Raw genomic sequence first — 11,650 nt, 5'->3', positions numbered from 1 at the left:
TTACTGAAAATATTCGCGATTCTTTTTTAACCCAACATATTTTAAAAGCAACACACATCAGACAAAATCAAAGTCCTTCTACAATTGACCTCTTAGTTACTTCTGATGAAAAAATGATTTTCTTTTTAACTCATCTAGCACCCATTGGCAAAAGTCATTATCAACTACTCTACTTTACTGTATCGATTGAATCTATTATAAATATACCACAATACCATATAAAGCATTTATACACAAAAGGGAACTATGACAAAATTAATGAAGACCTTGCAAATATTAAACTCTGTCCAACATCCAACTCAGACCAACTATGGAGTATCTTTTTCAATAAACTTAAAACTACTATCAACAATAATATCCCAAAATCTAACTTTAATAATATAAAACGCTCAAAATGGATTGACTTTCAAATAATCAATGAACTTAAATTTAAACGAGAGAAATATTGTCAATATATATTGAACAGAAATGAAGAAACATATAATGAGTACCGCATTTCACGAAACAAAGCAAAAGCAGCGTGCAGAAAAGCAATTATTGAATTTGAAAAAAAACTGGCGAGAGTCATAGACCAAAATTCAAAAGCATTTTACTCGTATGTCAAATCAAAAAGAAAAAACAAAGAAGCATTCCCTGACATCCAATACAATAATATTGTTGCAACTACTGATCTAGATAAAACTCATCTATTCAATATTTTTTTTGCTGATACTTTTTCAAACAAAAAAATAACAGCAACACCACCATTTAACCGAACATATAAAAATGTAAATCCACTAACAAACAATATTGATCTAAGTCCGGAAAATATCGAAACATACCTCAAAAGTCTAAACTCATCTAAATCACCAGGCCCTGATGCATTACACCCAATAATATTTAAGAAAACTTACTTTCAAATGTCTAAACATCTATCTACTATTTTTAACAAAGTACTTGAGAGTGGATCAATACCCCAAATATGGAAAGACGCAACAATTACACCCATATTCAAAAAGGAGACATATCAAAAGCACTTAATTATAGACCTATCAGTATAACTTGTACTTTAATAAAAATCTTTGAAAAAATTTTAAAAAATCATATTATGACACACCTGATTAAAAATAACACCTGATTAAAAGTCCACACCAATATGGATTTCGTCCAAACCATTCCTACTTAACTAACCTTTTAACTGTAATTAATTATTGGACGTCATCACTTGATAATAATATTTCGATCGACAACATTTATCTTGATTTTGAAAAAGCCTTTGATAAAGTTCCACATAAATTTCTTATTTCTAAACTTAAAGCTTATGGTATAAATGGATCAATGCTATATTGGATTAAAAATTTTTTGAAAAACCGTAGACAAAGAGTTGTTGTTAATGGAAATTATTCAAACTGGGTACCCTTTAAAAGTGGAGTTCCCCAAGGCTCCGTCCTTTCAGCTTTACTTTTTATTATATATGTCAACGATATTCCTGAAGTAATCAAATCAAAATCTGCTCTTTTCGCTGACGATACCAAAATCTTTCGTTCTATTGAAAATACTCTATCTGCGCAAGAATTACAAAATGACATCGACGTTCTTGTTACATGGTCTAAAAAATGGGGAATGAAATTTAACATTGATAAATGTTCTTTAATGCACTTAGGAAGCAACAACAAAATCCCATACTTATAATATGCATGATCCAGAAAAAAATATAAGAGTAAACATTAAAACCACAAATTGCGAACGAGATTTAGGTGTTCACATAGATTTGAATTAATTATTTTCCAAACACAAAACTATTCAAGTCAACAAAGCCACACAAATAATAGGAATAATAAAAAGAACATTTACATCATATCTAGACTTATTAACCTTCAAAAAACTATTTTCAGCACTAGTCCGCCCTCACCTAGAATACTGTGGATCAATCTGTAACCCTGGACTTCTCAAAGACAAACGGCAACTAGAAAATGTGTTAAGAAGAGCTTTGAAACGAATCAATAGATTACAGGATCTACCGTATGAAAAAAGATTGTTGGCATTAAATATGACAACTGTAAAATACAGGCTACTTCGTGCAGACCTAATCAACGTCTACAAATGGTGCAAAAACAACAATAGTGACAGAAGTCTTTTTGAAATAGATAGTAAATTTATTACTCGTGGTCATATATATAAACTAAAAAAACAATCTTCGCGATTAAATTTACGTATGAATTTTTTTTCTCTAAGAATAATAAATAAATGGAACTCTCTTCCTAATCACATTGTATCAGCGTTATCTCTAAAAACGTTTAAACTGCTTCTAGACAATCATCTAAAAATGAATGGCTTCTCTATGACTAATACACATTTTATTTTCTATTAGTTATACAAGCTCTGTAATTGTCAAGTATTGTATAATTAGGTTGACAGGCAGTTTATGCTTACACAATTTATTGTAAAACCTTAATTTAAAAAAAATAAAAAAAATAAAAAATAAAAAAGATAAAGGAAGCGAATTCCGAAGAACTAATGTTCGAGGAAAAAAACTAGACGAATAAGAGTTTTTAGAGCATTTAGGAACAGTCACAGAAAAAGGATGAGATTTAATTGAATGATGAAAATGAATTTTAGTAGATGGCACAAGAGACGCTAGCTCTTTAGAGCAGTGCCCATTATAGTATTTGTAGAAAAGAGAAAGAGAAGCAACATTACGGCGGTGTGATAATGGTTGGAGGTCGGCTGCAAGAGCAGGTCCAACTATGATTACAATACGTATTTGTACCTTGTCTAAAAGAGAAATGGCATCATTAGAAGACACGCCCCAGATATAACAACTGTATTCCATACAAGGCCAGATTTGAGATTTATAGAGATAGAGAATAGAATCCGAAGTAAGAAAGTGTCGAGCTCGATAAAGAGATGCAACCTTAGGAGATGCTAATTTTGCAACTGATTTGATATATGGTTTCCAAGAAAGATCGGAAGTAAGAGTTAATCCTAGAAGATGAAGAGTAGATGACTCATCGAGTACATCACCGTTCATAAATATAGGAAGATCTAACTTGTTGCGATAATGATTGGCTGAAAAGAAGTGAGTTTTAGCTGTATTGAAGTTCACCAGCCTGTGAGCCCCATGCTGTAGCAGAAGTGAGATCCTTTTCAAGCTCAAATGCCCCCTCCAAGCAATCAGAGAATGTTGGTTTCTTATCATGACAAGAATAAATGGTAGTATCATCAGCAAACAATGTCACCTTAGATGTGAGAGTATCTGGAAGATTGTTAATGTAAATTAAAAAGAGTATTGGGCCAAGGATAGAACCTTGAGGAACCCCTGAACTTAAAGAATAACAAGAAGAGTGCTGTCCATCGAGAACAACTTTTATGCTAAGATTGGAAAGAAAGGATTCAATAATCTTAAAGATGTTGCCAGATACACCGTAAGAAGAAAGTTTATGGAGAAGACTAGCAAGCTAAACTTTATCAAAAGCTTTTGAAATGTCAGGAGCGATGGCCGTAACCTCTATTTAATGCACGATAAAATCTATTGGTTATCACTGTTAGCAAATCAGCTGTAGAACGAGAAGATCGAAATCCATATTGATGGTAAGAAAATAAGTTTTTATATTCAAAATGAGAAATTAAGTGTTTGTTAATTAAAGATTCAAAAACCTTGCTTATGATAGGAAGAAGACTGATGGGACGGTAGTTAGACAAATTTTTAGAAATAGGGATAATAGATGCCGCTTTCCAGCAGGCTGGAAAACAAGACTCTGATAAGCACTTGTTGAATAGTTTTGAGAGTATAGACGACAGCTCCGGGGAACACTTCTGCAAGACAATAACAGGTATGTTGTCCGGGCCACAAGCTATTGAAGAGTCTAGGCAGGAAATTACTTTAAAAACAGAAGCTGGAGTGATACGAATGTCAAGCAATGGATCATCCTGTTTGTTGGCAATATCAGGTAGAACGCAACTAGTGGAATCAAAAGATAATTTTGATGAAAAGTTCTAAGCAAACAATTCAGCTTTGTCTTTGGGTGAGGTGACAAAGTCTGAACCATACAAGAGAGGTAGAATTAAAGATTTTCCCTTATTATTAATACTATTAAAGATTCTCCAGAAATCACGAGAGCCTAATTTTTGAGATGAGATACGAGATTTCATGACCTGAGAATAGTAAGCTTTGGCGTTAGACAAAACCTTTTTACAACCAAGCATGTGACTATTGGAGTCTTTACGAAATAAAGGAAGATAACCATCAACACTAAGATCGCAAGATGAGACAGCTGAACTCAAATTAGTCTCACAAAGAGCAAGTAGGTTTGGTGAATTTTGCAAGTGATAAGATTCAACAGAATAAAAGTTACTTCGAAGACCACGAATATTAGTGAATGATAGATTTAGAGAATTTGATGATGATGCTGGTTTTTTGAGTTTTATAGTTTTTGGTACTTTATTAATTTTTTTAATTTGTTGAAGAACTTGACTCAAAGCATAGATGGTACTCAGAATACTGTCTAATATCCCAAGCAATTGCCTCATTACTATTAATAAACCCTAAGCCGTAACAAAGGGCTCCAAATATGGCCTCGGCAATCTACACCAAAAGTACAAACAGGAACACCATCCATGGGCAACATGGCACTATTAATACTTTGATATTGTTCAGCTGTTGATGGAATCAGCATCTCTGAGAGCTACCACAGAGTTCGGGAAATCTGACTACCAGCCGGCCTCAGAATTATAAAACTGAGTTTCAGAGCTGTAACCTCACTAGGAGATAATAGAATGAGTTGCCTAGTGATAAAAACAGAGACACAAGCAAAACCCATGCATTGAGTCAAGAAGATTCAGCATTCAATATCCTAAACTGGAAAAAATGTACCAAAAATACATCTACGCCAGCCAAAAGGATGAGGAAAGGGTGCAAGGCTGGTCAACAGATAGAATCTGTTTACCCCTAAAGTCTTTACCTAGGAGGTCTTCTACAAGACAGTAGCCGGATGCATTTAACGTCTGCCCAAGATGAGTATTTTTATCGAGACACCTTTACATCTCTTGCCTTTACTAAACCAAGAGCTCCAAGGCAGGGGGTATTTTTAGTCGAAGTTGGCATCTCCGAGCCTTTGCATAAAAAGGCATATCCTACAAGGCAGCAGGGAATGAAGTAGATTGTACTGGGTTACATGTTACCAGTAGCAGGATAACCTGACCTGACAGTGGGCTTACACCTATTAAAAATTTAACAGTATTGTGATGTTTGTCCTGCAACCAAGTTGTTGCTCTTGCGCGTAGATTGGATGGTTTATTTACGAATATTTCAAAGCAATTAATTATTACAGTCACTTTCGTTTCAAAATATTTTCTGAAGCACATAGGCATAGTTTCCATAAGCTCATTACGAGCAGGCCATTTTATTAAATGTTTCATTCTGAAGTACATAATGTCAATCCATCTTAAAAATACTTTTGATGAGGTCGATTTTGAAATTTCGAATCTCTAAGCAAGGTCTCTAATAGACAGATTTAAACGCAATCTCATAAGTGTCAAAGTAAATTCTTCAAACTACAATAAAACTGAGTTCCCATTTTCAGATATAATAAGCTTTAAATAGTTAAACAAACATAAATTTTCTAGATTTCTTAACCTTAAATTAAAACTTTTTGTGCCCCAGATTTAAGGATGGAACCCAATTAGGATCATTCTGTGAGAAAAGTGAAGCAGGTTTTCCTAAATAAAAATATGAAAATGTTAAACAGTTAATGATATTAAATTTTCAAAGTTATAAAAATGTTTCAAAGGTAGACAGGCAGTTTTTACCTGTAATAAAATGATCACTGCAAATTCGAGTGTGGAGGACATCATGATAGTTACCAACTCTGTTTAAGGCATTTATCCATTTTTCTCTATGTTCCTTTAATAAAGTCTTACCATCATCGCCCTGATTGCAAACTAATTTTGGTAAACGATAGAAAGATTTAGCCTTTTCACGATTAGAACAATTTGAACACCTAAATACAGCACAAAAGTTGACCATATTATATATATATATATATATATATATATATATATATATATATATATATATATATATATATATATATATATATATATATATATATATATATATATATATATATTTCTATAACAATAGCTTGCATATTTATATAATTAACTTAAATTTAAAATAAAACAATAATAATAAATAAAACAGATTAAGATTTATATTTTCTAATTTTGTTAATAAAAACATTAAATTTTATAATATAATATATTCTTTGAAAAGACTATGAATATAATAATTAATATATTAGTTTTACTAACTTAGTTGTCCTCCATAATGGCAGAATTGAAAGCAAAACAACTCTTAATTATTTCGTGACGTCGAGCTAGGAACGGTGGATAGTATATGATTAACCAAGGGCTAAATACGGCTCCAGTTACGGCCGATAATAAAGTACCTATTACAGTAGAATCCCGTAAACTTGGACTCTGAACGGGTATATAATATATCCCCGTTCAGAGTCCGAGTTAACGGGATTCTACTGTACTATAATATATACCCGTTCAGAGTCCGAGTTAGCGGGATTCTACTGTAATATAATATATACCCGTTCAGAGTCCGAGTTAACGGGATTCTACTGTACTATAATATATACCCGTTCAGAGTCCGAGTTAACGGGATTCTACTGTAATATAATATACACCCGTTCAGAGTCCGAGTTAACGGGATTCTACTGTAATATAATATATACCCGTTCAGAGTCCGAGTTAATGGGATTCTACTGTAATATAATATATACCCGTTCAGAGTCCGAGTTAACGGGATTCTACTGTAAGAGTTACTTTATTATCGACCGTAACTGAAGCCGTAAATAGCCCTTGGTTGGTTATATACTATCCACTGTTTCTAGCTCGACGTCACATATATTATATATTTTGTCCGACTTAGCGTATGTTCGAGTTAAGCGAAGCTTTGGGTATATATAAAGAATTCTAGGGAAATTGAAAATTTGTCCGACTTAGTAAAAGCTCGATTTATCCAGGGTCCGAGTTAACGGGATTCTACTACGTGTAAATATATATATATATATATATATATATATATATATATATATATATATATATATATATATATATATATATATATATATATATATAAGAATATTTGAACAGGTATATATATTTAGAATTTCTATTTATTTTGTCATTTTACACATTTTACAATGTTATCTATAAATTTAAACAAATATATATAATTACAAGCTGACTGGGGCAAGTAGAAGTCAAAATGACTTATCATCAAGCCCCTTTGTGAAATACAAAAAAAAATACAATTAAATTTTACATCTTCCAATTTACATAAAAGAGTGAAATTAATAAGTTTAAAAAAAAAAAAAAAAAATTGGTTAGAAATTTTAGAAGGTTAAAAAAGAACTTAAAGTTAAAAAAAGAACTTAAAGTTAAAAAAAGAAGAAAATTAAGATAAAGTTAAGATATATAATAACAAATAAAAAATTACAAATCTGTACATATTCGTATACATATTAAAGACAAAAAACTAAATTTAATTCGCTTCATATGCATCATAGTTTACAGACTTAACTGGTTTGGAAACTCGGTGTTTTGCGTAAAAAAAACTCATTAAGGTGAACGCTGTGATCACGTGACATTGACGGTGCACAGCACAAAAGTTTACTACGGCTTCAGAGAGAGAAGACGATGACTATTTTTGTAATAGTGACCTTATAATGCTATTGGAAAGTTTTGAAAAAGATATTGAACTTCAAAATTATACTGAAGCTATTGTCGAAGATGTTAGTACTTTTTCCTAGTAAGATAAAAAAGTGAAAAATGTTTCTTTATGTAAATTATTTACGTAGCATAAACAAACATTTGTTTTTAGGTTTTTTTATTAGTGATCAAATTAAGCGAAAGATAAGCGATTGAGTGACTGATTATACTTTGTTTTTTAAACATATATCTTACTTAAAACTATTTTTAGCTTAGCCCTGGATCCTTCCCATGTAATGTATGCGTTAAAGTTTTTAGAAGTAAAGGAGGGCTAAAATTGCATATCTCTTAAAAGCACCCCAACAATATTATCGTTAATGAACCTGCTAATAATCCAGTTTTTAACACTGAGATTTTGTTCTCACTACTAAAAGAAGTGTCTTGCAAGGTTATAGAAAGCTCAATTTATGGTGACAAAATAATTGAAGTTGTTAAAAAATTTCAGATATATGAAGATATGAAGATACTGCTACATTACTATTAAGCAAACTTGCTGACAGCATAGCATCTTATTATAGGGCTAATATATCTAGTGTCAGTGATAAAAAGATATCAAGTAGACAAACAATATGTGAAAGGGAAAAGTATGACTTGCAATATCTAGGAGGTTACTGCATCCACAAATTAAAAAAAAATATATAAAGTTTTCGAACAAATAATAACACTGCTATACAACAAGCAATATCAATATTAAAAAGCTGCCAATCTGAAACAAAAAATATTCCAGACCAAAAACTTATCAATGCTCTTAGCCGTGGAGGACTCACTGGTATAACAATTGAGTTTGAGCAAATATTAGTTATAGCAGAAAAAGCATTTTGTTTATATACAGAACAGTCAGAATTAACTAAAAACATAGACATAGATTTCTTGACAGAAAAAACATTGTATGATCAAGATATAGATGAATATTACAGGGTTATTCTTGAAAGCTGTGATTTAAAAATTGAAAAAGATATATAAAAATCTACTTTGTGTTCAATACTGAGATTATATTTTAGCGTTCGAAATCATTCATTTGTCAAAGACATTGTTAATAAACACAAAGCAAAAAAACAAACAGGAGAACTATCTAAAAAAGGATTACGTGCTAATATGAAACAATCACATAAACTGAAAGACAAATAATATATATATATATGTAGTTTTATAAAAGTTTTGAATACAAATAGTTGTTATAATATAAGTAGTTTTTAAATCATGTTTTTTTTCTCTTTCTTTTTGGTATAAGATCTTCAGACACATTTATCCAAGACTTTTTTTTTATATAAGAGCCTCTAGTATTTCCAGTGTTAAGTGAAACACTTCTTTGGATGCGTATTGCATTAGAATTGTATCCAAACTGTTTAGCATCAGGGTTATCTGAATGTCGCCCTATTTGTCTTTGAGCACTGAAATATTTCTCTAATGGATCTTGACAAAATCTATTAGTAAGTACATAAGACATACCCTCTGCTAACAGAAACCTTGTAACTTCCACAATTGAATTACATGTCATTATTAAGCCTTCATGAGTCTGATGTGAAATGAACATTTTAGCCTTAGCCTCATAAGAGTATTGACAACTAGAAGTATTGTCCACTCTTTCATCTATAGATCTTTTCCAATCTTTAAAATAATCCAAAAAATCATTTAAAAGGAAATTAAATCGTAAATCATTTTGGTCTGTGTATTTTTGAAGGAAAGGTTTTATATTAATTTTATGTTCTTCAAGAGATCTACTGTTAACACAATCAAAAAACATGTCCATTTTTTCACAAAAACTAGCTGTCTCTTTATGTTCCTCAGTTAGAAAGGTTTTCAAAACAGATGCTACGGTTTGACTTGAAATTTGGGTAGCTAGTTTTACAGTCATAGCAGAGTAAGAGTTTATGTGTATGTGCTCATTAATTAACTTAGGCATAAGTTTTAAACCATTGTCTAAATCTTCATAATACAATTGAGTAATGTGCTGCCACAGTAAGTATTTTCCATTGTTCCACAAGTAGCGTGTACATTTTTCTGCGCCAGAGTTTAATAAGCAATTTCGAGCAGTTTTCATCAGGTGTGGTGGGTCTGCTACAAAGTATATGTATCTATATGTGGCATACAAATTTATTGTTTTAAAAATAACAGGAGTAATCATATCTCCACACATATAATGGTGAAGTTTAATCATTGTTCGGTCAACACTGTTCAATGATGTACAAAAAAAATCACTTATAAATAATCACTTCAGATATTCTGTGAAATAAAGGAATAATCTGTTTGCAATATCACTTAGCAATAAACCCTGTTAAAAAGTTTGTGTTCACTGTCACGCTTCATTTACGCTTCATGTGGTCCCTGGCATATAGTCGAGAAGTCAGATTTTTTGAGTGATGTTAGTGGGATGTAGTAATTACTCATTGAATGTCTTGTTTCATATTTATGATTAATTCGAGTGAAACTTTTAAAAAAATATTTTGGAATCATTTTATTTTGAAGTTTAAACATAAATAACAAGTTATATGGTATATATTTAGTTTGTATACATTTAGAGCATTTATTTCCTTGAGTAACGGCTCGGCACTTTCGTATCTACTTGCGCCCAAAACTAATATCTATCTATATATATATATATATATATATATATATATATATATATATATATATATATATATAAATATATATATATAGAGAGAGAGAGAGAGAGAGAGAGAGAGAGAGAGAGAGAGAGATAGAGAGAGAGAGAGAGAGAGAGAGAGAGAGAGAGAGAGAGAGAGAGAGAGAGAAAGAGAGAGAGAGAGAGTGAGATATCGTGCAAATGTTTGGTTGTTATTTTTCTTACTTGGGTTTAAAAAAAAATTTAATTGAAAAGATTCTTGTTTCTGTTTTCAAGGATCAAGCAGTTCTAAAATAAAATAATAATATTGATGGGGTTCCTATTCATTGTTCAAGTAATCTCTAATTTTGGCCTATTTTATGTGCTCTCCATGGTACTAATAAAACTTCATTTGTAATAGCTATATTTAGTGGTTATAGAAAACCATTGAGCATTCACGAGTATTTAGAGCGGTTTATTGGTGAAATCAACTGTTTGCAGAAAAATTCTATGATATTTGACGGCAAGATATATGAAATAAAACTCAATGCGTTTATTTGTGATGCTCCTGCCAGAGCTTTTGTTAAATGTGTATCAGGCCACACTTCAAAGCAAAGACGTCAAAGATGCACTTGTGAACGCCTATCTGTAGAAAGAAGAATAATTTTTTCAAATGCAGGCAAAAATAGAACAGATTCTTTATTCCAGTTAGGACAATATCCTAAGCATTGCTTAGGTAAAATTCCTGCTCTAAATATTGATCATTTTGATGTTATTAAATGTTTTCCATTAGAACCAATGTATTTACTGTTTCTCGGGGTTTACAGAAGATATCTAATATTTCTTAAAACACTGGCACGAAATGTTAGACTCAGTCATGCTCAGCTAAATACTATATCATTACGCTTGACAGAATATTCACAATATAATTCTGACCGGGAGGTAATCCACTGGTATTCAGAGTGGTAGCCCTCCTATAAAGGCCAACATATCAACAAGAAGTAATCCACAGTTGTTTGCAGTGGATGTCTCTTTTTCATTTCATTGGTAGAAATTGAGGATTGAGATAGGACTAAGCTCACTGACCAACAAAAGAATTTTATGGTTTTGAAGATTAACAAAGCAATTGAAAAGCTAAAGGATGACTTTATGCTAAAACTAAATCAACAAACTAAATTATTTAAAGTGAAATTGACAGAAAAAGATGAAGAAATAGCTGAACTTAACGAGAAAGTGAAAAGCTTAGAAAAGAAAAATGCAAATTTAATTTATAATGAATCTTGTTGATTGTTTGTTCCTATTTTTAATTAAAAAAAAAGAATAGCC

Source organism: Hydra vulgaris, chromosome 12, assembly GCF_038396675.1.
Source record: "Hydra vulgaris chromosome 12, alternate assembly HydraT2T_AEP".
Classification (NCBI taxonomy): Eukaryota; Metazoa; Cnidaria; class Hydrozoa; order Anthoathecata; family Hydridae; genus Hydra; species Hydra vulgaris.
Note: the sequence above shows the minus strand (reverse complement) of the source record.